Source organism: Hemicordylus capensis, chromosome 3, assembly GCF_027244095.1.
Source record: "Hemicordylus capensis ecotype Gifberg chromosome 3, rHemCap1.1.pri, whole genome shotgun sequence".
Lineage (NCBI taxonomy): Eukaryota > Metazoa > Chordata > Lepidosauria > Squamata > Cordylidae > Hemicordylus > Hemicordylus capensis.
Window position 1 is genome coordinate 260,167,221 of NC_069659.1, and position 27,840 is coordinate 260,195,060.

General features: G+C 40.4%; 1 protein-coding gene across 4 annotated transcripts in view; it reads left to right on the plus strand.

The window, feature by feature from the left end:
- The first annotated feature begins 382 nt into the window (after positions 1-382).
- The window catches only part of CTBP2 (C-terminal binding protein 2), a 305,305-nt gene continuing 277,847 nt past the window's right edge, over positions 383-27,840 (plus strand). For 3 of the 4 annotated variants that reach the window (XM_053312945.1, XM_053312946.1, XM_053312944.1), the window contains exon 1: positions 383-979. The gene's annotated coding sequence lies outside the window, so the exon portion shown is untranslated. The remainder of the gene's footprint in view (positions 980-27,840) is intronic. The other variant, XM_053312943.1, reaches the window with a different exon arrangement.

Below are 27,840 nucleotides of genomic sequence, written 5' to 3' on the forward strand. Positions count from 1 at the left end.
TGGAAAGAAATGTGTGAAGGGGAAAACAGACAAGAAACGGACAAGATCCGGGTGCGCTGCTGAGCGCAGCAGAGGTCCAGAAGCAGGATCTATGCGTATTTCTGTGCAGAGCGTTGGCTCTCGACCCCTTCTACTTTGCCAGAAAGACAATCGCCTTTTCCTGCTCACATGGCTGGAGGGTGCACTTTCTTTTCGCTTCCCTGCCCATCGTTGGTTCCTTCCTATTTCATAAATGTTGCTTTTTTTAAAGTCCTGCCAACTTGGAGCCGCGAAGGTGGGGGACGACGACACGGGCGTGTAGCAGTGGAGATGCCTCCTCCTCTCTCTTCTTGTCTCCCTCCCCTCTCCCCCCCCCCCTTTTTTTTTCTTTCTTTCTTGCTGCGTCTGTTTGTACTTTAGCTGATCCACTAATCCCCTGAGAAAGCCTATTTGCAGTGAAGAGTATCTGTAGGGGGCGAGGCTGGTCCATGTGGGTTTGTGTCATTGGTTTGGAAAGAGAGACCCCGCCTATTGCCCAAAAAGAAAAAAAAAAGAGAGAGAGGAGAGAGCCCCTTCCTCTCCCAGCTACTCAGCACAACGGAGAAGGAAGAAGCGGAGGCTTTAGAAAATCACACCCCCCCCCGCATTTTTTATTTTATTTTTTTTGCTGGAAGAGCACCGAAGACTTGGGGGGGGGAAGGAAAAGAAAGGAAGAGGGGGGGAAAGCCAAGTTGAAATTAGAATCTTCCTCTGCACCCCCCCCCTCATCCTCACTTGGAGCAGCGGCAGGAGCTTGGCGAAGGAGGAGAGGATTAAGTTTTTGTGTGGTGTGTGTGTGTGTGTCATTTTAAGGTGGATCTCAGGCTCCAAGAGCCCAGCGGAGAAGAGCCGGAGGAGGCGAGCGATAAAGGGGAGGAAATGCAGAGCTAAGAGTCCAGCCAGCGGCTTTCGCCAAAGAGGGGGGGCTACTCCCTGTGGACATTAAGAGCCGACGACGAAGGTAAGGGGGGAGGCAAGCGGGGGGAGGGAAATCAAAGCGATCTCCCGAGCTTGGTCGGCCGGCAGGGCTGCCTCTCGTTTCCCCTTCGTACCATACCTGCAGTCGTAATGTTTGTGCCCGTGCTAGTGTCCATGTGTTTTCGCCTCACTGCGCCATCCAGAGAGGGGAAGCCAATGGAAAGGGGGGTTGGAAAGGACAAGGGGAAGCTTGAAATGTGAGGACATCTTTGGTCATATCTTACCCCCTCCGGCCGGCTTTAATCCGCTTGGAGAGACCCTTTCGTTCCACTCTCGCCCCTGCGATGCTACAAATTCGGGCGAAGGTTGCTTTTCTAGTCCTACCCAGAGCGATATGAAGGTGTTTGTGTGTCGAAAATGCTTTCCGATCCAGAATTGTGTTTATGCGCGCGCGTTTGGTGTGTGCGTATGCGTGCGTTCCCTCTCTTTATTATGATGATGATGCATTTAAAAAAAATATTTTTTGTTGCATTGGAAAGACTGCACAGGCTTTCTGGCTGTAAGCTGGAACAGATCTAAGCAAAGTGGATCGCTTGTCCGTTCTCCCAGGCGCCCCCCCCCCAATAAAGAGAGTCGGAGAGAGCCTTTTTTTTGTTGTTGCTGCTGTTCCTGCTGTTGCACGGTGTAAGAAAGAAAAATGACAATAAGTTGCTGCCCTCCTTGGTCCTCCTTTTTAAAAAAATCTCCCCCTCCCGCCCAAGCAGAGAGTAAGTGAGAGACGTTAAATGAGGTGAAGTGGAAATCTTTTGTTTTGCTGGGCTCTGCATTGTTTACTTAGTACGGAGTGTGATGGACAACATCTGCCAGCAGATTAGCAGGGTAACCCACGGTTTGCAGCGCTGCCAAAGTCTCGGCCAAGACAAGGGAGGGGGGCATGGAGTTGGGGCGGGGGGCGGGAGAGAGAGAGACATTTCGCATTGCTCAGCCTGGGGAGGGACTTCGACTTCCTCCTCCAAAGACTGCAGAGCGTCTACTTTTTTGCCTGGTGCACTCCTCCCCGCTCGCCCCCCCCCCGCCACTGTACTTGAATGCAATCAGGAGAAAGTTTTCCTGCTGTTGGAAGTCGCGATAAGGCGAAGCGATTGCCGGTGGGTGGGTGTGATCGGCCGGGGCCCTCTCTGTCGCTCTCTCCTTCCTTTGAATTACTTTGGATCTGCGGTGGGGCTGGAGAGGGACGGGCGTGGAAGACGCTTTATTTATTCTATGAGCAAAGCGAAAGCGGTTTGCGCCAGCCCTGTAAAACAAACGGTTGCAAGCGCGTGGGGCTGGGAAAGGGGGTAGGAAACGAGCAACGGGAGGAAAGCGGCTCTCGGAGACAGTTTGGGAAGCGAGTTGCAAGAAGGGGGTGTTGGTGGGGGGGCTTGTGATAAAGGCACCACCATCTGTGGAGGGGGGCTGCCGCGCGTCGAGCAGAGATTCGAAAAGCCTTTGCTTGCTCGCTCACTCCCCCCCCCCGTTCCTGGGGAAGCGTCCTGCTCAGTTTCATTGTGACGTTTATAAAGTGGTCTTGCAGTTTTTTACTCCGCGGCACGGAAAAGCGGCTGCTTTTGCAGCCCGAGCTGGAAAAGCTTCAAAACCTACTGGTCTAGAGTGCGATTGTTTTCCTTTCCCGTCTAGTTACACACACACACCCTCCCTCCCTTTTTACCGTTATTAGCGGGGAGCTAGTGTTTGCGTCATATATTGTTCATCACGGTTGCTGTCTTGGTTATTGGAGGGGGGAAAACGCGATCTTGATTCTTCAGGACTTAATAGTTGTAACTGTCTGATCGCTTCTTCTCCCTCCCCCACCTCTCCGAACACACAGAGCAGTAACAAACATCCTTTGGCTTCCTTTGAAATGGAAAATTGAAGTGCTGTGTTTCAAGAATAAATGGCTGAACGTTTTGGAAAGGTTTTCCTAGCCAGCTACACAGATAAGCAGAGAAACATCAATGAGCAAATCTGCTCCTTAGCAACTCCTCTGGACACTGGATTTCTCTGTGTATTATTCTGATGTTTGTCAGGCAGTGCATTTGCAGTGATAAACAAAACACTTACAAATAAAAGGGGTCAGATGTAATCGTCTGAAGTTTTCCTGTTCTCTTGTCCAGCTCTTTTGTAAGAAATCCTCTGTTCAAATATTTCCAACAAATACAACACATTAGTTGCATGGGGCTTTCTACTGATTCAAGTTTTAGGTTGCATACATTTTTGAAAGAAAATCAGATCTTTCTGCTATAATTGTGTAATGAGATATAGTAGGGTTGCTTTTTAAAGATTTTAAAACTACTTTTCAAAGAACATCAGTTAGTGGTGTTAATTACAGATTATTACATGGTGTAATTCAGCTATAGCCTATAAGGTGTTCTTTAACCCAAACCTAAGTTAGAGTGTGGCTACAAAAACTTTCTTTAGTTTCAGTAAAATTGTGTCCCATTAAAAACAAAATCTAGATTTGATATATTGTTGAATACTACAATAGATCTTGTTGTTGTGTAAAAATTTGGCAAATGGGATAAAAAAAAGTAATAATTGCCCTTTAAACACACTTACAGTTGTCCTTGAAGTTGTCTGCTTCCCTTGAATGTGCAGAATGTTAATGAAAACAATATAATCATGCACTCTTGATCAAGTGTAACATGGGGAAACAAAATAAAGCAACAGTTAACTTCTGTAAGTACAAGGAAGGATGGCATATACAGTTTGATAATATTTTCTTAATTGTTGAGAAATGTTAGAATGAGAAGTAAGGTCCAGTTGGTTAGCCTTTACGTTTTATCATTGCCTGTTGAACAGTAGGTATCAACTAATTGTAGATGATGCTGATGCTGATGAATATTTAGGAAAAAATAACCATAATGCAAATCTACCTAGTTAAAAGCATTGTGAGATGGAAACTTCAACCAACTGCAGCCAAGTTTGCATGAATTTCAGTAGCTCGTTATTGTATCCATAGAGTATTTGTATCCATAAATGATAGATCTTGTCTAGATTAAAAAAAAATAGTGTTTTAAGTGTAATCGAGGGTGATGGTAGAGATCTTTTTAATAAGCCAAACTGAAGACAGTTACATTACAAGAGGATGTGTGTTCAGAATAGTATGTGGTGCACCAGAGTGGAACCCAGGGATTTCAATTATATAGCCCATTATAAAACGCCCCCTCCCTCCAGTTTTCTGGTGTGTATGTTTTGAGATCTTGTGATATTACAAAGATAGTTAGGTTTTCCTCCTCAGTGATGGTGTTGATCAGAGAGAATGTATTAAAGGGTATAGTCTGCAATCTAGAAAGAGTAATAATGTGCACAGCAAAAATAGTCGTAGTATTGATTTCATATGCCACTTTTTAATATTCCATTTTAAGAACATTTTTTAAAAGTTCTCAAAGTGATTTACATAGCAAAAGGAAAAAGAAAATGGCTCAGTTTCACAAAAGGGCTCACAATTTAAAAAGAAACACAAGGAGACACCAGTAATAGCTACTGAAGGGAGGTTATGCTGATTTGAATGGGGATAGTTGCTACCCCCCTGCTAAATATTAGAGAGTCACAGTGTTGAAGGGTACTTCATTGTCCAGATAACAGGGGTAGAAATAGATACCTTTTCTTCAGCAACTTGTCACTACACCTCAAATTACAAAACTTTTTTTAAATTGAAGAAATTTTGAAAATTGTGGGCCTCGTCTCATATTAATAGAATAGTCTAAAACAGTAGTTGCTTAAGATCTTACTAAGGAAATGTACATAATATATTTATTAATACAGATTAGTGTTTAGGTTATTAGGAAATAATAATGAATGTTCACATATATATTTCTAGAAGTCCGAGGCGAACATTAGTCTGCTCCTTCTGCCTCTGACTTCTGTAAATAGTATCACATGGATCGTGTAACCAATGAAACACCATGCAAAATTACTTGCATTATGATGTATGGTGTCAAGACTTCAGTGAAGGGACTGAATAGTCAACACAGTTGTTAAAATATGTGATTATTTTGAAAGGACCATTAAATACAAGCTGGGGGAAAAATAAAATGGAGTAAGGAAGGAGCCAAAGCATTACAGTTAGTTTGGTTCTGGTTCACCTGTGCCTGAAGTTGTTGAGGCTGTAAAGGCTTATACCTTTGTTTCCTAGTTTCCCTGGGATTTGTCATGCCCTGATACACCGGGGCTTGACAAGGAGCCATGGCGCCTAAAAATTTACAGTGGCATGTAGACTAGAATATTAAGAGGCAGAGTTATTTAATAACCACCCAGAGAACTTGCGTTTTGGGCGGTATAGAAATTTATTAAATAAAGAAATAAATAAAATATTTATTTATCCGAAGCAGCCCTGTTTCTGTTCTAAGTATGTTACCTGTAAAGGGGATAAAAATAAGCCATTTCTAAACAGATTTTTTAAAAACAACATGCTAGATTTTTTTTTTAACAACATACTCTTCCCCCTCACCTAGGGCTGGCTCTAGATTCAATGGGTCCTTCAGCAAAATGCCCCCTCTGGTGGGTCCCTTCCTGCCTTGATAGACAGAAGGGCCTACATAAGAAGCTGCCTTGTATCAAGACAGACCATTGGTCTAGCAAGATCAGTATTGTCTATACAGACTGGAAGTGGCTTCACCAAGGTTGCAGGCAGGAGTCTCTCTGTGCCTTATATTGGAGATGCCAGGGAGGGAACTTGGAACCTTCTGCATGCAAGCAGATTTTTTTCTTAGTAGGGCGGAAGCCGCAGCAGCAGCGGTGTTCTAGCCAACAGCTGCTGCCTACCATGTTGTGTTCTCCCACAACATCCTATGTAGTGAGGCTTTTCTCATGCACAGGCAAAAACTGGGGAAACGAAGCCTAGCCCAGTCTTGCCCGCGTGTGAGAACCGCTGCGATCATGCCCAAGCCACCCTCTTAAACGGGGTTAAGAGAGCAAGTGCTGATAGTCTGTCAGTAGCCCATTTTGGTTGAGGCCAGTAGATGTTTTGTCACATTGCCGCCCCCCACCCCCCGAAGCTAATCTTTAATCTGAAATAGCAACTGGATTGTTTCCCCCTTTTGGTTTTTCTGTTCCAGAAGAAAAAAGAGAGATTTTTTGATTCAAGTTCAGTTTGGCATGAGAGCAGTCAGGACTCAGCCCAACAGTATCTCTCCTCCTTCTGGTGTTTTATTCTGAAGTGTAATCAGGACCCCAAAGTCTTTATAATACAATCCCCTGACCCAAGGTAGGATCACCCACCCCCTAGCTCTCCAATCGCCTTGCAATCAACCCTGCAGTCCTAATAACAGTGTGCTACAAGCAGAAAACTGGTACGTATCTCCTTGATTTTCAGTATTCTCCATGTGTTAGTCTGGGCTTTTCATTCTGTAGTAAAGAGCTAGCTCTTAATGAAGTATCAAATAAAGTAGAAATCTGGTGTAACTGATTATATAAATCTAGTGTATGTGTATTGGCTAACTAAAGTATGTCTCAAATTTTAGAGGTTACATCTTTTTACCTCTAAAATAAGAATGCTGCAGATAACTTTTTTTCATTCAAAATGTAGACATTTTCCCCGGAGAAGAGTAGAGAGCTACTGCGTGCTGAGAAATATTAAGTGGAGCTATTGATTCAGTTGAACTTATTTCCTGGTATAAGGTGTTTAGGCTCACAGAGTTTATTCACACTTTACAGTAGCAGATGCGTTCTCTGGGAGAAACACAAAGTGTGAAGAGAAGAGGCTTGCTTCTAAGCATCAGAGGACACATGGTGGACAAGGACTGGAGAGTCATAACTAGTTCCAGTTCTCTGCCCCATGTTTACTATATATTTGAGTTCATGTAGCTTTTTGTCTTCACATGGAGCCAATCTATATTTATATCTCCTTTTCACACTTCATGTGTTTCCCACAAGTAATAGTGGTGTAAATCTGGTACAAGCATCTCCCACTGTAAACTGAATAAGACCCCCATTTGTCAAATTTGGTTGGGCAAATTGAATGCAATTTATTCCTCCCTCTCTCTCTCTCTTTAGAACATAGGAAGCTGCCATATACTGAGTCAGACCATAGGTCCATCTAGCTTAGTATTGTCTACACAGACTGGCAGCAACTTCTCCAAGGTTGCAGGCAGAAATCTCTCTCAGCCCTATCTTGGAGAAGCCAGGGAGGAGCCAACATGGAACCTTCTGCTCTTTCCAGAGCATCTCCATCCTCCTAAGGAGAATATCTTAGTGCTTACACTTCTAGTCTCCCATTATATGCAACCAGGGTGGACCCTGTTTAGCTAAGGGGACAAATCATGCTTGCTATCATAAGACCAGCTCTCCTCTCCTAGAAGAGAGGCAGTGTGGTGAGAGCCAGCGTGGTGTAGTGGTTAGAGTGCTGGACTAGGACTGCGGAGACCCGAGTTCAGATCCCCATTCAGCCATAATACTAGCTGGGTGACTCTGGGCCAGTTACTTCTCTCTCAGCCTAGCCTACTTCACAGGGCTGTTGTGAAAGAGAAACTTAAGTATGTAGTACACTGCTCTGGGCTCCTTGGAGGAAGAGCAGGATATAAATGTAATAATAATAATAATAATTAATAGCAGCTTAACACAACTATGGACTAAGTTGTTTAAAGCTGATTTTCTTTATGGAGTATTGGTTTTTAGAACCTGCAAAGTTCATTTGAACTGGATAAGTTGGCATAGAGTGACTTCTTGCCGAGTTCCAGTTCCAGAATGTCAGTTAATACCAAGTCACTTCTGTCATGAATCACTTTTGAAAGCAAAGTTATACCCTTTGCCCTTGTGTGCTACCTAAATAGGAGGAAGGAAAATTAAGAGGAGTTTGTGGTAATAGAGAATGGTGCTGCTTGCTTTCATTTTTAACATTGCCATTTCAGTAGAGAGGACTTGTCAACATAATGTATGTGAGCATGTCTTGGGTTCCTGTACTAATAATCTTCTTATTGTTAAAAAGCATCAGCCTAAATGTGTTATGTCCTAGGCAATGGCTTCAGATAGACATCTATTCAGGCTGAGGTTGGTGAAGACAAATTTTCTGTCAGGCTGAATACTGTCTGGATAATACTTTTGCAGTTCATGCTGTTGTGAGAACATCTTTATTACATTTTAAAAAACCTGCGAAATCTGAATTGGATGTGCTTGATTGATTGCAAATGACAAGACAATAAACCGCTGACCATCAGGAAATCTCACTGTGGCTAGTATAGACAAAAACCACTCTTCAAAGCTAATTGTGCAGATACACCTGCCTTTGTCCAACTATAGTTAGTAATAACTTGTCCAGTTGAAAGGCCTGACTAACTTTAACTGAATCAGGCTGTAGTCCAGTAAGTTGTAAATACATGGAGTTTGCTTACGTAGCAACAAACTCTTAGTGGTTTTAGTAAATTACTTCCACATTACATAACGTAAGAAAAGCTAGTTAAAATACTATAGTACAGTGCTGGAAAGATTTGCTATGGTTTAGTTGCACCTTTTACTAGATTCTCTGTTGATATTAGTGTCCTAGAGCACGGTCAGAAGAATACATGAACTTTGCTGAAGCTAAGCAGATTTGAGTCAGAGCAAAACATAGATGGGAACTCCTTGTGAGCCTTGAATTTCATGGCAGACTAAAATGTAATAAACAAACAGCTATTACATAGTAAAGAATCTCTGGGGACTGAAATAGAATCTCAGTGAGAAGTTGGTGGTATGTTAATAATTAACTATACTTCTTGATTTAGTTGAATAAAAGCTTCCTTGACTTTCAGCATTTCATTGTTGAGAGAAATTTCATTGAGAGCGTCTGCATGGAATTCCAGTGGAATTCTTTATAGGAACAAAAGTCTTATGACTGGTAAACTCACAAAGGAATTGCTTGTGTTCCCTGGAGAAGAGCTTCTGGAATTAATCATGTGGAGGAACTAGGTTTTGAATATACAGTGTTGGAACTATGAGTTTATGTAGATTGATCAGCAAAAATTAATGAGCAGAGACAGTAAGAATATCATATCCTGTTTATAGATCACTCTTGAAGAAATCCATTTAGATTTCAACCTGATGAGTGATAGTCATACGTGTGCCCTCACAGAAGTACTCTAATGGAGGCAAAGGTCTTGTTAGAACTGGCTTTGAAGCCTTCAAGTATTTCCTATGGCATTTTTAAGCCTGTTAGGGTTTTAAAAAATTAATATTTTAAGAAAAGCCTGGTCACATTTGAAAAGTGATATCTTTCATTTTGTTCTTTACAATTCATGTTTGAATAATTGTTGGTAGAGCTTTTCTTTTGGAAATACAGAACACCTCAGTTGCTCCAATACATGTTATACATGTGTAATGCTGTCAAACAATCAATTGTATTTACTTGCAGCAATGCATACCAATTATTGTTTAAGTAGACCCCTGAAGCACAGAGTGGTAAGGGAATATGTGGAGTGGAGTTGTGCTGTAATCTTTATGAGGAGTTGTGCTGTAATAAGACTTGTAATGTGTTTAGTAACTGAGCTGCGGCTACTGAATAAGTTCCAATATTAAAAATATGTTGTCGAATACTGTTCTGCTGTCAGATACCTTTGTACTGCACTGTTACTAAATGCCTCTGGAAGAGAATTATGATTTTGTCAATGACGACCGTATCTTCTCCTCCTCTTCTGTCATCTTCCTTGCTAAATTGCCCCACTATTCTAGCCTAGTCCACAATAATTCCAGGAATCCCCACATGCTTCGCTACCTTTTGATGTCCTGGTAAGGCCTTTACCTTCTCCTCTTCACTCTGTTTAATGTAGCTTCCTGTTAATGATAAAATTGAAAATACCCATACTAACCTGTTTATCCATTCTAATCTTTCACCCAGTCTTTCTCTCTTCTCCCAAGTCTTACTCCTCTTATAACGTCCTAAACAGATCACACTGTTGCCTTGTTTCACTTGACAAGTCATCATCATAACCCTGCTACATCCTCCCCTTGATTCGTAACCCTTCCTGATTTCTGTCCCACCAGAACCCTCCTGTTCACATATCAACCTATTGCTTTCTTCCCCATCGACATTTAACCTACCCTCTCTTTTCCAGTTTTCCATCAGCCCTTTACTTCTAAACTTCTCAAGCGTACTGCTTATTCTTGCTGACTTGCCCTCTTGCCACTGGCTGCTGCTGCTCCCCTCCTCCAAGAAAGTGCCGCTTCCTCTGTGCTTTCTGGTTCCCAGTTGCTTCCCTTCCTTCCCACCCACCCCCTCCGCTTATCCCTGCCGCTTAAGCTCTTGTTTGGTTAATTGCTAGGTTCCCCCCCTAGTCTCTTTGCCATCGCTGCCGCCACGTGGACTCTTGCCAGGGCAAGACCGATCTTGCCCTGGCAAGACCCCATGCCTCCACTTCTCCCCGCCGCTTGGGCTCTTGTGCAGGGAATCGGCTCAGTCCGAGTCTTGTTCGAGGCCTGTTCGAACTGGAGTCTGATGGGGGTGGGTGAGGAAGCAGCAGCCAAGGGAATATAAACTGGAGTCCCAGATGATGGAGGAAAGGTGTGTGGAGGGGAGACAAATCATAGGGAAATCAGGATTCGGAATCGAGGGAATACCATCTGGGAAGGAGTCTGGGAACAAGTACTGGAGCACAGCACACCTTGGAGTTGCACATTGAAACATAAAAGAGCAACACTCCCCGTTCCCAGTCTGTTCCCAAGTATAATTCAAAACAATCATGATTTCAACCTTTAAAGCCCTTAAACTGCTGAGGCTCTGAGAATGGCAGCATAATAAATATAAATAATGGTGGGATGGCCAGAGCGCTTGCGTGCTGCTTCAGTCACAGAGGTGTGGAGCAGGAATGCAGCTTCAGCACTGCAAGTCATGTTTGGGGCTGAGTCATTATAACATAAAGCACAAGTGGGCAATTTTATAGGATGACCTTGCAAGAGTGTGTGGGGCAAGACAAAACAACAGGCCAGAGGGCTCCAAACGGAGGAGGGGCCTAGTGGTGGCATAAGACACAGCAATTCATACAGGCCTTGTTTGACCTTCTCACCCTCTCAAAAGAACCCCAAAAGGCTGAGGTAGGAGTTCTGCTAATAAATAACTTACAATATTTATAAATTAAATAATAATTGCTGCTATGGTGCTGTGGAAAGAAATAATACACAATCTCGGGGGAGACCTGCAGACCAAATCTGGAATGAAAGGGAATTTTCCCTTCCCCCTCTCCCCACAGAAGTTAATATATACTTTTGAAAGTTGACTTATTAGTTGAATATTAACTGAACTAATTCATTTTTTTAAAGATGTGCTTTAAAAAAATCTTAACACATAAGGGGAAAAAAACCCCCCACGCAGCTCCCATTTTAACTTCCAAGTTCCCTCCCCTGCAATACTTTGTTTTATTTTCATATTTTTATATCCATCCCTGCTGGCTTTTAGGAAACAACTAAAGACGCATCTTTTCAGCCAAGCTTTTTAGCGATTTGGTCGTTTTATGGGTGGTATTTTAATCTGAACTTTTAATATGTTTTTAAGTTTTAACTGTTTTAAACTCTTGGGTTTTTTGTTTTGGTTTTTGTTTTGGCTGTGTTCTACCATACTAATTTGAATATTGAAGTATTATCACTCCCAATAACTTTTTGTTGTAGTATTGCCTTGTTTCATTATACTTTGTAAGAAAATAGAGGAGAGTTGTAAAAAACACCCCCCCTTCCATATTTATGGTGCATATTTGTGGTGCTTAGTCAGGAATAACTAATTTCAGTGTTGATTAATAAGCTGCAGAAGAAGAGAGGTGGGGGCCTGGGGCAGGAGGGTGAGATATATTTTTAAAAATTACTTCTTTCTCTGTGTGTGTGTGTGTGTGTGTGTGTGAGAGAGAGAGAGAGAGAGAGAGAGAGAGAGAGAGAGAGAGAGAGAGAGGTGGTTAGTTTGTGTGCATACTACTGCTGAGAATAAAACTCTTTCTACTCGCTGATGATGAAAATTAGAGGGAACATTGTGTATATGCACAACTTTCACACAGCTGATGCTTCTATGTTGTGCCCAAATAATCCATCCATCTATCAGATAGATGGATGCATCTATCTGAAATATTTCTATACTGCCCAAAACTTGCGTGTCTGCGTGGTTTACATTTAAATGCAACTTGTAGCCTCAGAAACAATTCTAATCGTAAAGTCTCTTTATAAGCACTATTCCTACTAATTTTAAAGTGATCTTTAGGGTCAGGGATCCACAGATCTAGGTTTGGCTCACTAGCCAATTCCTTTTCTTCCCTTGGATCCTTTTCTGGCAAATAGGAGAGAAGCAGGTCTTCTGTCACTTGCACTGGGATATAGAGATAGTAGGAAACAGTTAGAGGAGCCCTTTCCTGTTGATCTGTAAGGTTTCCTGCTGTTTCCTACCTTCTCAAAAATGGCAGTAGAAATGAGACCTCTGGTGAAGAGATCAATGTGGTGCTGAGTGTCCTGTTGCCAGAGGGCTGGGGGAACTTGCTACTGATGAAATGACAAGTGGATTTGTCAATGCTTGTTGGGGTATACAAGAATTCTAGAATGTGCTCCTGAAAGTGGCTTATCTTGTTTTTCCTCTTTACAGGGAAAGGATATTCCCTCAAAATGATTGTCATTAATGTGTAGCTACCATCTTGCAAAGCCAATGAGCCTGTTAGGAGCTGCCCAGTTAACATGTCAGGGCTCTTTTTAGGCATGTCATATTTGTGTCTTGTCCGTCCTTCAAGGATTTTGGAGTAGATTGACAATAGCCATTTGCCATGTTAAATGTGTTCCAAGATCCTTATTTGCTGAGAGAGAGTAAATGAAGGGGACAGTTCTTGAGGAAAATGTGCAGGAGGGAGGTAGAGGTGCTTAACCCCTCCTATCCTGCAAATTCCCAGGGTTGATTGATTCAAATCAAATTGATTAAAATCATTAGTAAGGAAGTTTCTGTTTAATTAGCATTCTCAAGTAAAAGCAGATTCTTGTTGTCTAATATAACTTTAATACATATTCAGGGATAGATGTAGGTTTCATTTTTAGAAGGTAGGCACACACTATAATAGGTACTGTACACACTTCTCATAATACTGTTTCATTTGGACAACCAGGCCTTTCATTTCTTTGTTGCACTGTTTGCATTTTGCACACATTCCTATTTTATCCACAAGTACAGGAACTTCATTAAAATATTCCCAAATGAAATATCTTATGGCCTGATGCCATGAGAGGTTTTTTCCTTCTACAGTGGAGGATACACTTGGAAACCATTCCCTCAGAAGTGAATGAATACATTCTGTTAACTTTTGTTTTCACTTTCCCTCCCCTATCCCTTGCATTTATATCCAGATTCCTCCTCTGTTGTCAGATCTAGTCCATCCCCCCCCAATCAATCCATCCTTCCTTCCTTGCTTCACCTTCTTTAGCCCAGTTAAGACATTATTCTGTATGAATGTACAGATGTCTGTACACATGTTTATGTGAATGACTGTATCTGTGTTCATTTTAAAAGTGAACCTGGATGCAGGGCCTTCAGATGCATGATACAGACAGGAAGTGTACAGATACTGATTCTGAGTCCAGTATGTGAATGACTGTACCTGTGTACATAACTGTACCTGTGTATACGGTACACTCGTATGAGTGTTAAACATAATGTGTGAATGAGCTAAATGTCTTTGCACTTTTAGAGGGGGGGGCAATAGCTTGCATGTGTGTGCTATATGTTCACCACCTGCAGAATAGGATTGATCAGGTCTGTTACATCTCATCCCCTAATACTGAATATAATTAGAAGTTGTGATTAACATTCATAATGATATCTTTGACCTAGGTTCTTCTTTCATGAATTAAAAAAAGTAAAATTCAATTTAAATATTAAAAAAATCCAAGGTTTTTTAAATTATACTGTATGGCCATGGATTTTATACTGAGACCTGTGTAGACCTACTCTTTTGAACTTTTAAATAACTATGGCCACAATCTGGAGTGCCCTTTATGTGGGCATTTAGGCACCTGCAGTGGGTCTTCTGATTTTTTTCCCCTTTAGTAACAGCAGCTCCTCACTCTAGGCTGGAAGTGCACAAGGAGCCTAAAGGTTCAAGAATTTGTTAAAAAACTTGCTATGTAGCTAGGGGTGTTGTAATTTTGTGTGACCATGGCCTATATTTTTGTGGTTGAGGATCTTCTTATAGGAAATGACTAGCATTAGGATCTATATAGGAGCCTTTATCTTGCCTTGGTATTAGTTTAACATAACGTATACTCAGTAAAATATTATCTGTAGAAGTTTTTGTTTGTTTGTTGGATAGTTTACTGTTATTTGCTTCTACTCAAGTAATTGCTCTGGACACTTGTGGAAAATGTAGTTTCTGGTGTTCAATCATTAAAATATATATCCCTGTTTTTCGAATACTAGGCGATTATTTGGCAGTGTGACATCTTTCTAGATCCTTTGCATCTGGTAGTTACAGTTTATTTCTAAAATCAGTTTTAGTGAGATTTAAGTAGGAAAAAAATCCTGTATTATTCACTCATGAACTATCTGCATTTCTGTTTGCTCTTATTTTGATTCCTTTTAGCAGACAGAGCGGTCCACCCTCTAAAGAATCAACATCCACTACATTCCATTGTGGACACATACCGTTAAAGAAAAGAGAAGAGATCATGCTCTGTATTTTGGACAGCATGCCAGTCAAGTATAAAGTGTCAAAGTAGAGCCTTCTTGGAGTTATTAGAAAAGGTGATAGAAAAATAATGGAGCAAATGATAGAAAATCTATATTTTCTTGGACGGCAGTTGTGTGACTAAATTTCTTTCTTTATAATTTAAAGTTTAAAGTAAGCGTTGTTTTGACTACTTTTCCAGCTTGTAAAGTCTCTAGCGCCAAGTGTAATTTTGGGAAAACACTATGAATGATTGAAAACACAAGTTTAAAATTGAGGTCACGACTATAATAGAATAGGATTTTCTTATGGCATAGCACACTAAAGTGTGTTTGCACAAGTCACTGTCCATTAAAATGATCTTTGAAATTCACTTTGTTTAAAAAAAATAAAAGGCTTATGTTTGCAGCCAAAATTTGGCTTAAAATTTGCAGTTGGGTAAATTCAGAATATTGTTCTAAAAACTCAGGCAGCATTGTTGAAATTAACAATGGTTTTGTCAAATCTGTACATTTTTCCAGGAAGTTTTCATAAAGATCAAACATTTGCTTTGTGTAGATTAAGCTTTTCAGATTATAGATGGGGGAAAAAACACCCATATTCTATTTGAACCCTTATGAACTTTGCTCCTTCCTTATGATGGAGCCTTTTTGGTTTTGTGCTGTCTATATTGCACAACAACCACTTCAAATTCTTATAGTTTAAGCCTTTAGGGGCTAGCCGCTTCCTTAATAATATCCAATCACATAATATAATTGTATCATTGAAGTAGTCTCACTTTATTATTTTGAACCTTCCTCTCCAGTTAGGTCTGATTCTCTTTAGTTGAAATAACGGCATTTTAAAGACTACAGTACCCACAATGCATTGGCAAAAACTCTAAGGCATAATTGAATAACTACTTGCCGATGATAAGTAAAGAGTGCCTTCAGGGGCCAGGCAGAGTTGATCTGATTTAAACCAAATAGATTTAAATCATGATTTAAATCACTTCACAGAAGGACTCTTGCTAGTCAGGAAGATTCTATTTAACCATAATTTTCTAGTAAAAGTACCTTCTTGTACTTTTACAACAAGATACACTCAAAAAGTTTCCTCAGGACTTCATGAATATGTTCTGTTCACCTTTGTTTTCACTTTCTATTCCCCTCCCCTACCCCTTGCAGAAATGTAAGTTTTGGGTGGTATAAAAATATGTTAAATAAAAAATAAAATTTATATCTAGATTCCTCCTCCTTGTCAGATCTTCTGCATCCCCACAAATCCTCAATTTATTCATTCATTGGCCTTCTTTAGCTCAATTCAGACATTATGCTGTATGAGTGTACAAATGTCTGTACACATGTTTATGTGAATGACTGTGCCTGTGTCCATTTTAAAAGTGAACCTGGATGCAGGCCCTTCAAATGCACAATACAGATAGGAATTGTACTGCTGTACCTGCGTTTACTATGTGAATGACTGTACCTGTATACATCTAAATTTAAAAAAAAATCTCCTTTAACTAAAAAAAAAAGCATTACAGTTTTGCTTTAATTTTTTTTAAAAATTAACCTTTGGGCCCAGCATATAAGCTGTTGTAAAATGGACTAGTGTTTGTCTTCCTTTCAGGACAGTGATGTGCCACAAATGTCTAACATGATTATAGGTGAGTACAAGATTTACTGAGTACCATTGATCCATCTAGCTCAGTGTTGTCTACACTGACAGGCAGCAGCTCTCCCAGGTTGCAGGAAGAAGTCTCTTTCCCCAACCTACCTGGAGATGCCAAGGATTGAACCTAACTTTCTGCATGCACTGTGAATGCTCTACCATTAAGCGGTGGCCAATGGAATACCTTGCAGCACTCACCCATCCACATGCAAATCAAGGCAGACCCTGCTTAGCAAAAGGAACAATTCATTCTCGCTACCACAAGACCAGCTCCCTTCCCATAAGGATTGAAAGAGGGGCGGGGAGGTAGAGACTTGAGCACAAAAATGAGAGGAGGGATCCTGTAGTCATAATTGGTTCATTGTGAACTATTCCCTACTTTCTAGAATCTTACCACTCCCCCAACCAGATGAAATGGTATTCAGGCATTTGCCTCTACTGCTAGCCCACGTCCACCTCCACTTGAGACCTTTGTAGACCATACTGCATTGAAAGTGTGGTGAGGCCAAACTATCTAATTAAATAGGAAAGGAATAGGCCAGGGCTGCTCAGCTTCAGCCCTCCTGCAAATGTTGGCCTACAACTCCCATCATCCCTGACTTTGGACCACTGTGGCTGGGGATGCTGGGAGCTGTAGTCCAAAAAACTGGGGGGCCAAAGTTGATCAGCCTTGGAATAGACTAATAGAAAACAGTGGCCAGAACTTATAAAAAGGATCAAATCTGGGAAGAGGAGAATCCTGCTTTCCTCCCTCTCTAGCAACTGAGATGCCAGTCTTGAAGCCAGTGCCCTTGTCTTCCGACCAGACAATCCCAGTATGGTTACAGGCTGAGTTTATAGAATTTGTAGAAGCAAATATTCAGATATTTGCTTGGTTAGCTGATCAAGATGATTAGATAAACATAGGAACCTACCATATATGGAGTCAAACCATGAGCCATCTAGCTTTGTATGTCTATACTGACAGGCAGTGGTTCTCCAGCCCTACCCAGCCCTAACCAGGAATCGAACCTTGGCCCTCCTGTCTGTAAAGCACTGATCTAAAGCCTCTGCATTGTGCTGTTAAAATGAAGCATACCTGTGCATCTATTTTTGTACAAATTTCTTGGTAATGATAACAGCACATAATGGAACAGAATGCATGAACCATGATATTCCCGTAAGCAGTATTGTCACTTGTATGCAATGTAATTATATTTTGTATACTTGTCAATTAAGCAGTTATGCTTTAGACGGTAGGAAAAATTACCTCTTCAGGAGATTGAAGAGGAGCACAGCAGAGCACTAAATCAAATAAACTATACATGTGCCCAAAACGCAAAAAGTGTTTTATGCATGTAGTTAAATTTTTTTAAAATTAGCGCTGCACTGAAGTATATTTGGCAATATTCTTTCTGAGTAAGTGCCTTTTTTGAGTTGGTGCCTTAGAGTGGGTTAGAAGAATGGTTGGTGAATATAATTCATCTTGGCTTTAAAAACGTAATATTAATCCCTGGAATTATCTCACAGTGAGATGAAAGAGTACCGACCATTCCAGTCATTATTCCCTTCCCCTTTCTGGATAGCTATTGAATGTGCCATCAGTGAGGAATGGTAATAAACCATTGTTTGACTTATCTAGTTGAAGATTCAGAATCAAATATTTGGAATAAAGTTTCCAAGCAAAAATTCAAATACTGGGTGCTTCCAGATGGAGGGCTTTCCCTCATTTACTTCCATGATTCGGCATTGAGCTGAAAAGAGAAAAGAAACAGAGCTTTGATATGTAGCAGTTCTTACTTTTAAAAATGCCTCTATTTTCTTTCTGCCTTAAGGAGTGGAATATTGGCAGTTGGTGGGCTGTACCTCTTCTTGTCCCCACCTTCCTAAAGTGCTTATTGTGGGCATCGGCAATAAGATGAGTGATGACCATCTGGCTTTATTTCCCCCCCATTATTATGCATTTCTGGTTTATCGAGCAACTGTGCCATGACCATCTCACCCTTCTATCGCACTTTCTGTGATGCAGACATCATATAGATGCCCCATAAAATCCCTCATAAGGATAAGTGTTTATGGCTGGAATAAACCACTGTCTGGAAGCACCTACTACTTAAAAAGCAAACAAACCACAGTGGTGTGTGTATGTGACACCAGTTACTTAAATTGACTCCCCCCCCCACCCGTCAGAGTGGAGGTGGGTGAGAAGATTGTGTTTTGCAACAATGCTGTTTTGAGTTCAAAATCCAATTAAGATTTTGAAAATTGTTTTATAGTTAGGTATGAATTACTTGAGCCTGTTACAAGTGTGGCTGAAAGTTTTAACCAGTGTAATCAATCAACTAAATCTTTTCAATTGAAGGTTAAATTTTACTTCCTGGTTAACAAAATAGAACTAGCAACAAATAGAACTCTAGGACTTGATGCCTTGCAAGCCACACCAATAGATCTTCTCTCTTACTGTATCTTTGTGCTAAATTTGAGAAAGTTCTTAAAGATGTCCTTTTTGGCCTGTTGCCAAAGACAGCAGTTAAGAATGCCAGATCATCAGTATGTTTGCTTTCCTATGGTTTCCTTTACTGAAAAGGAATATCATGTGGTTTTTTTTCCTAATATGGTATCCCAAAACAAATGGCCTTATCTCAGGTGGTTTGATGGGCAAAAATTCAAGGTTTATGGGCAGGGAATGGTGTATGTCTAAAAATACTCAACTTTTAGGCAGGGTGCTTGACCACCTAGTGCCCATGCAGCTTTTATGGGATGAAATGGTTTATCTGGATCCACTTCATCCTGGCGTTAGATCTGATTTTGCCACAGAGACTACTTTGACACTCTGCTGGAGAGGTGAAATTTGTCCCAGTTGATTCTGCTGAACTTCTCAGGGATTTTTGATACCATTGTCCTTGGTATCTTTCTCAGCCTCTGTGGTAGGCTTGTTTAACTTGCTCACTCCCCACAAAGTACTATACTCGGGTGTAGTGGGGAGGGCGCAGGATGGAGTGCTGGTACTTCTCAGCTTCTCTGGTCATGGGGGCTGTCATGGAGAGCACCTGCACTTCTGAATTTGCAGCTACATCACTGACTGTACTGTCTGTATAAGATGTGTCTTTCAGATTTGGTGAAGAATGATATTAATCCTTGTTAAATGTGCTTACCTGTTTTTGAAGGCATGCCCATTATGTGTATAGAGTTCAGTTTAAAGTTGACAGTTTCTGTTCATTGAATTGCAGTTACTATGATTGAGGCAATGTTGTGGTTGTTTGCATTTTTATCCTGCTGCTCTTATAAGGAGCTGAGGCCATCTTCTCCTATTTTTATTCTCACAGCAATCTGTAAAATAGATTAATTTAGTGACTGACTCCAAAGTCATCTACTGAGTTCATGCACGAGTGGGGATTTGAACTTGGCTTTCCCCAGTCCTGCTCCAACCTGCTAATAACAGCACTTTAATTACTACTCTACTGGATAGTCAGCGTAAATGTCTCCTGTGTTTTTTTTCTATGGGATTCTGATGCGGTTTTTACAGGTGCATGTCCAAAACGGTCATTTCTAGGAATATGTATGGCTACCAAATCATGAAAATATGGGAATACATTTCAGTATCTGTGTATTTGTTACTTGAAAAGGACACAGTGGACTTGCCAAAGTATGTCTGCTGGTGCACAGCAGGGGGCATACAACTCCCCAAAACTTTTAGTGTGGTTCATGAATGTGTGAATCTACATGGAGAACATGACAAAATAATCTTAGAACTTATTTGGAGATTATACAAATAATAAACACAATAGTGTGATCATGTCCTTAATCAGATTATTATGCAGCCTTTTCTTGCATAAGACGAATAATACAACACCTCAAAAATTTTGTCCAATTAGTTGTCATGGGAAATGCATCATAGGTTGGTCATCTAAAGAGTCCTGCCATAATGAGTAGTGTAGGTGAACAACATATGATAGTCATACTGCAGTATCATATATTGAGGCCATTCACATGACTGGGTAAAAGGCATTCATCCGCTCCCTCCCCCCGCCCCCGAAGATTGAGAGAATATTGGTGGAGAATGCCATCTGCGCTCCCACACAATCCGTCCCTGGAGAGCTGGGATGACGTTTCTCAGCTTCTGGGTATCCCACAATGCACTGCACACTGAACGTGGTGCATTGGGGTATTTCCCCAGGGGACGGTCTCTCTAGGAGCCAGTGTTCCCTCTAACAGGGGTTCTCAGATATTGTGGACTACAACTACCATAATGCAAAATCCCATAAAGCAAAAGTCCTGGCAGTGGTCCTTAATCTTGGCTAAGAGCCAGGCTTTGGCACTGGGTTTGGTGCCATGGGAACGCCAGGATCTGCGTGGATCCCGGCATTTCTCGTGAGCAGCCAAGCCCAGGCTTGGCTGCCTACACCTGGGCTTGGCTGCTTGTGAGAACAGCCTCACTGGCTATTAGATGATTGATGATAACCAAATGATAACTATTTGAATATATTATTATATCTGAGAACCATCTGTGATAGGCAGCTTTCCCACCCTATATCAGACTTTTTTAGTGCAACCTTTGTAATAATTTTGATCTTCCCTTTTCCTCAGTTTGTCAACAAATCTCATTTTACAAAGTTATACTATGATTAGACATTTAGCCACACCACCCAGTTTCAGGTTGTTGTGAATTTGGAACATGTAATTTAATTTTTTTCCTAGTCCTGTGCAGAGCTGGTCCCTAAATACTTGATGCAGGAGCTCAAGAATTGAAAATAGCTTCCCAGTTTTGTCATTAGATGCTTTGGCAGCAGGCTGAATAAAAGTTCCATTCCTGCCCTTCCTGTCAGATTTGTTGGCTACGACAGCATCTTAACAGCTTCACCTTTTTATCCATCTTTTGTCCCCGTGTTTCAGAGACCCTGTAATCCTTGCAGGCTAAATAAATATTGCAGTGTTGTTAATACCAGGCTGCTATCTTAAGTGCCGCATTTCGGTCTTTTGTCAAGGAGAGGTGCACCTTGCTCCTTTGATTCTGGTTCCTGTTTATTTTGCAGTCTTCTAGCATGATCCTTTTCCTTGGCTATTCAGTAGCATAGTCAATATGCTTTATGTAAATTGATTACTGCAGGTTTTTCGTCAAGTCCTGCATGTTTGATCATTTGGGAAGCTGTCTGTTAAGCCAATTCTCCTGAATTTTTTGTTTATCATCCACTGTTTCACGCTGCTTCTGCTTCTTTTGCATTGATGCTGCCCATCTACTGTGCGTTGCTGTTGCCACTTTACAAGGTATGAGGTAATATAGCCAGGAACATCAATATCTTTGTTTGGTTTCATTTATCTGTGGCATTTACCTTGCTCATCCCAGACCTCAGTAAAAGGCAATTACTTGTGTTTTCCAGTATGACACTAAGCTTTTCACCTTTATTTGGCTTTAGTGTGATATAGCGAGCAAGACTCCTGACTTGTATGTTTTGCAGTGCTTCTTCAACATGAGAGTTGAGGGGGAAAGACAAGCAGATGAAGTGAATTTGATGATAATTAATGCCAGTGAAAAGAAATAAGCACTGTACAGTATTTCACGAAAAGGGCAAAACTTGCGCTGGCATGAGCCATCCTGCATCAGTGTATTTTGCAGAATATATCCTGGCTATCAGATCCAATTAATAACAGATTCAGTCCTGGTTCCTTCTTGCAGCTGGTTGCTAGCAGCAAGTTTGTGGGAGTCAGTGTGGTACAGCCGTTTAGTATCATGGATTCAACGGGCCTGATTATTTGTTGCTCTAAGCTGTGTGCAGTCACTGTACTGTGCAAGCTACACATACAATGCACTGTGCATGGAAAAACTATATAAACTGTATAACTGGGTGGTGTGCCTTGAATTGCTTGAGTGAGTCTGGAAAAACCCCAAGCAGCCAGTGCTTTGGATCTTTAAACATCTGATGCTAGAATCTAGGCATTTGAAATAGATTTCTAAGGCTTACTGAAGAATATTGGACTTCCATATTCTAATGAAAAATTTTGGGCGTGCCCCACAGTGTTTCATTCTGCCTGTATCCTGTTACAGCATTCCAGTATGCGCCAATTTCCAAAATGTGCAGGTGAGTTCCTACAAGTTGAGCTGAAATCCACAGAGCATTGGGTAAAAGTTGTCGGTTTCATTGTAGTGAGGTATGGATGCAGTGCAATGCAAGGAGGTGGAAGGATCATAGGTGAGTTGGAACAGAACCAGAATTTTATTGAGGCGTTCTCATCAAATTGCAAATGAATCACTAAGAAGTACTTAACTGCCATCTTACAAATAGAAAATGGATAATTTCAACCACTATATGCACATGCTTTCCCCTCTTCTTAAACATGAATTAAAGTGGGTGAAGTATCTGTTTTCTGAAGTATGAGTGATGTGTGCAGGGGTTTGAGCTCTGCACTGGAGCTTGTAGAAAAAATGTGTAGTGACTGTCTCACTCAAAAGCCGATCTGGAATGGAAAAAAATCCTAGGTGTGCATGCTGTCTGGTACCTAGACATGATGTGCCATGGAGCTAGCAGTTTCTATCCTGCATCTCATTGTTTTCATTTCATCTTGAATTCAAACTAATAACCCCAGGATTACAGATTTAGCCTGGTGGGACTCAACTTGCAAGTGAGTATAGGGCCCCTTCAGGTCATACAAGAAGTCTTCAGGTCAGATAATTTAATTTTGGTCTTCTGATTTGCATTATTACCTGTATTGTTTTGTCCTTTTATATTAACAATTTAATCTATCTTTGTTCCGTCTCCTTGGTGTTTTTTTATGGGAACAAACAAACAAGGGTACTGCACCCGTTCAAAAAGATCGTTATCACAATGCAATAATTACATTTGGGTATTTGATTTGATTTGTTATCTGGAAGGCTAGTCCAAAGGCAAGGATGAAAATGAACAGGCATTGTTAGATGGTTACTGTAGGCTGCAGGAAGTTTTATTTATGGATTTCTACTTACAGTACATGTTTTAAACAATCCCTTCAGTGACTTGTGTAGCAGTGCAATTTATGGCCTTTCAAATAAGGTGAAGTAGTTAAGTAAGTAAACAATTCTGGTGTTTCAAGCAGAACAAAGAAGAGGAAAAATAAGAGGAAAGGCTGTCTTACTTTCTGGACTATACACAGATAGGAAAACACTTAAATTATGCTTTGACTGGGAAAAGATCATGATCAACCATGAGCCAGTGGGCAGCATCCATTCTTTGTTGATGTGTCTTGCCCTGACCCAAGGACTCTTTCTTCATGCAGCAGGACCCCTTGTGTGAGCACAACTCTCCTTCAGTTATTGAAGGAAGCTTCTGATGATGGCACACTGCTGTGCCAAAATTTTGGATACCATTGATACATTTCCTGTTAATCTGAACTCCTCTGTTCATAAAGTGGGAATTGAATATGCAGACACACTGGGATTGAAAACAGACCTTGACAGCAGTGGATCCCTGCAGTTGGGAGCGGGGAATCTTGCAGGAAAATCCTAGATATTTCACAGGCTTTCCTGCTTCCCACTGCCCTTAAACTGGCTGGTCCTCATACTGCATATCGGCAAGAGCAGCATGCAGGTATGAACTCCCAGTCAGCCAGGGCTGGGAATTTGGCAGGCTGAAGGAAAACTAGTAGCTTGTCACTTGTTTACTCTTTGAGGAGAAATTGTGATGGAAGGAGTATGTATTTTATTAGCGCAGTTTCATCACATGGAATGCAAGGGGCAAAGCTCCTCACAGTTTAGAGAAGTAATTGGAGTCAGAAAATGCATGCTTTCATGCTTGTTGCCTCCATCCTCATTTTTCTCCTTCCCCAAAGGATCCTTATTAGCTTTGAGGGAGAAAGCCCCTCTATAGGCCAATGTGCTCAGTCCACTGTATATCAGATCCAGGTGTGCATTCCATTAAAAGAGATGCAGTGCAGAGAGAGAGAGAGAGCGCATCTGCATCTGGAAGTAAATTTCATTGTGTATTTAATTTAAATCAGGGTGGATTTGATTTAAATCAAACTGATTTAATTCACGATTTAATTCACGATTTAATTCACGATTTAATTCACGATTTAATTCACGATTTAATTCACTAGTCAGTAAGGCTTGATTTAAATCATAGTTTTCTACATAAAGACTAATTCTTGCTGGTATAACTTTAATATGCAAGTAGATGAAGATTTTTAGAATAACAACTTTTCATATTAGTTTTTTTTATCCCCAGTTTAATAGGTTAATCATTCATATTTGGACAACTTTTCTGTTGTACTTAGGAAGGAGAAAAATAATCATTACCTTAATAATAACAATTTAAATAGATTTATTCAACTGAAACAATAACATTACAGCATATGTTATTTGCTTAAACAAACATCCATGTTTGTTAACTAATTTGGCTAAACAAAATATATATTTTTTAAGAAACTTAGACTGTCAGCCCAGCCTACACATGAAAAACTTAAATACTGTCCTCTGTAGCTCACTCGTCATCTTCATCTTCTTCTTTGTTCATAATCTGGAAAAGAAAAACAAGCTTTCCTGCTTTATCGGGTCCCAAATGATTTCTCAATTTAGAATGAATGAGTCCAAAGGAAGAGAATATTCTTTCAACGCCTGCAGAAGAAGCTACTGCTGTTAAAAGTGAAATCATTACTTGAACAGTCTCTAAATCCAAGTGCTTAAGTGACTTCCACCAGTTCACTGGTGTGACTTTCTTTAAAATATCTTCAGCAAACATATATTTCTTGAATCGTTCCCCCTTAGCTTTGAAGTTTATTATAGTTGGCATTAAAGATGGATGATTGCTGGATACCCATGTCATAGCTAACTCCTCTTCCTCAGCACTTAAGTTTTGACCCTGGTACTGGATATTGACAATATTTGCCAAAAAATGAGCTGGAGACAGTACTTGTCCCATTCGTTTTTTTTTAATGCTTGTAATTTAATTCTGTCCATGTGTAGTTCTGTTTTTAAGTGTTCACTCAGTTCCTTCCAAATTTCAACAGCATCAGCAATAAAACAGCTATTTTTCTGTATTTTGTTTAAAGATTCAGAGATGGGTTTCAGGATGATGCTCAGCATATGTTCAACATTTCTCTTAAGCCCAATGTTGAGGATTTTGGCCGTGACAGTGCCATCTATTTTATCTCGATTTTGTTCACAAACTGTCATCAGAATAGGCCAGTTCTTGATATACTGCTCAAAACAGTCCACCACAGAGTTCCATCTAACATCTTGTGGGAGCGTTAGCTTGGTTCCACCCATCCTTTTCAGAGCTGCTGCAGCAAAGTGATTGTTACGGAAGTATTTAGCAATTTCAACAACATTAGTCTTTATATCTGGAACACTTAAGTCTTTGGCTAAGAGGTGCAGCAAATGAGCACTGCAACCATATGTTATTAGCTTTGTATTCCCTTCCTGCTCTTCTAAATTTCTTCTCATCTTGGATACATTTGCAGCATTGTCTGTGACCAAACTGCGTACTAGACATTTGAATTTTTGTTCACATGTTATTATAGCTTTTACTGCCACTTCTTGTAAATATTCTGCTGTGTGTGCATTTCCTGACGTATCAATTGTTTGTGCAAGGAAGACTTTCCCTTCTTCTGTTGTTATACAAGCACATACAATAGGATTATTGTGGACATTACTCCACCCATCAATACTTAGGTTAACAATTCTACCCTCCAGAGCTGTTGCACTTTGCTCCATTTCTCTGTCATACACTTTATCCAGCAGTTTCCCTGCAACATCTGCTCTGCTGTGTGGACTGTATCCTGGTCTCAGTGACTGAACCATATTAATGAAATGTGGGTTCTCAGTCAGACGTAAAGAAGAGTTCGTTGCATAAACAAACTGGGCAATTTTTTCATCAATTAACTCTTTTTCTAATCTTTTAGTTTTTATCACAAACTTATCTATGGTGGTTCCAGGAGGGAAGGATTTTTTCTTTCTTTTAGGTGATAGTGATATGTGGCTGTGGGTGTCTGATGATGATGCTAATGAAGCACTATCCTGGATGGATAACTCTGAAACTGTAGAACAGGAGGATGGTGATCTTGAAGGTGGATAGTTTCCAGAATCCATGAATTCCCCTAAACAAAAAAGTCAATGCTGTTATTTTATTGTTTATACAATTTCTGCTTATTGTACACAGCACTGCCCCAAAAGGAATATTTGCTTTTCTTCATAACTGTACCAAATGACAGTAACATGCAGTAATAATAAGAAATATAATTTTGCTCAAACATGACAGTTCAAGGCAGTCTTTAGAAATATTATATGATTCAATAAAAATGTTTACCAACCTGAAGATCCTGCCTGTTCAAATGTGTTTCTTTGGTCATCTTCATCACAGCACTTCTCATGATGTTGCCTCATTCGGGCCACCAGGCCTTGCATTTCTTTGTTGCAGTGTTTGCATTTTGCACGCATGCCTGCCTTACCGATAGGTAAAGGAACTTCATTAAAATATTGCCAAACTGGGTCTCTTTTACGGCCTGCTGCCATTATAGGTTTTTTCCTCCAAGGAAAGAATGTGATAAACCTCAGGTCATACACACAAAAAGATCCAAAGACTTGTCTGTCTGTGGCTATGCAGTATTGTGCTCAGAAAGTTTCACTTTCATTTTGTACTGCTTGTCTGCTTGCCCCTCCCTCCTCACACTTAGTTTCACGTTCTTCTTGTGCAGATCTATTCCACTCCGAACAATCAGAAAAATATTGTTTCTATTCTGTTTCACTGAACTTCTTGAAACTTAGCACTGAAGGGGTTGATTCTGTATTCATAGGTTTGTAGAACAATAGGATTAAGGTCTTTTTCTCAACTCTGTTCATGTCATAACATTTTTGCTGTGAAGAAGTGGCATGTGATCTCTGCTGAGTCAAATTCAGTTTTGAGAACTGCAAAAGTAAACCAAGCATCTGTGATAATATCTTGTAGGCAGAGAAACTGCCCAATAATCTTACAAAAACCTCTGGAAGAGCATGACATTGTGAATGGATTAATGGAATTTATTTACCAAAAAAATTAAACATATACAGCCTTATTCTACATAATTAAAAAACTAATCTTTATTTCATGATGGAATAACCTTTGGATGGTAATATATTTCCCTCAAAAAGCATTTTATTTTAAAAAAAATCCAATTTAAATAAAAAAAATCCGATTTAAATAAAAAAAAATCCGATTTTTTTGATTTTTTTAAAAAAATCATTGATTTTTATCCACCCTGATTTAAATTGACCTAAACTGTGAACACTGTTTACAGGTCCACATTTGTCATAATCCTATTTTGTAATGCCTGAGAATTCCTGCCAATGCTTGATTCTTTGCTGCCTCATAACATTGACAACAGGTAGGCAGTGTGCAGCGTACAAAAACTCACAGTTTCCCTATAAACTTTGAAATTCCCTCCCTTCCCCAACAGCAGGGGCCCTCATCTAACGTTTTCCCTTGGCTCGTTTTACTGTCCACCTTCAGAAACTACATACCCATTTTACTAATAGGAGAAGTAATCTTTTCTGGAGTTATTGAGGGTTTGTTCAATACAGTTTTCTGATAGAATATGTATAGTTTATTTATTTATTTATTTACTTTTACATTTATACCCCGCTCTTCCTCTGTGGAGCCCAGAATGGCGTACATGGTTACGTTTATCCTCACAGCAACCCTGTGAG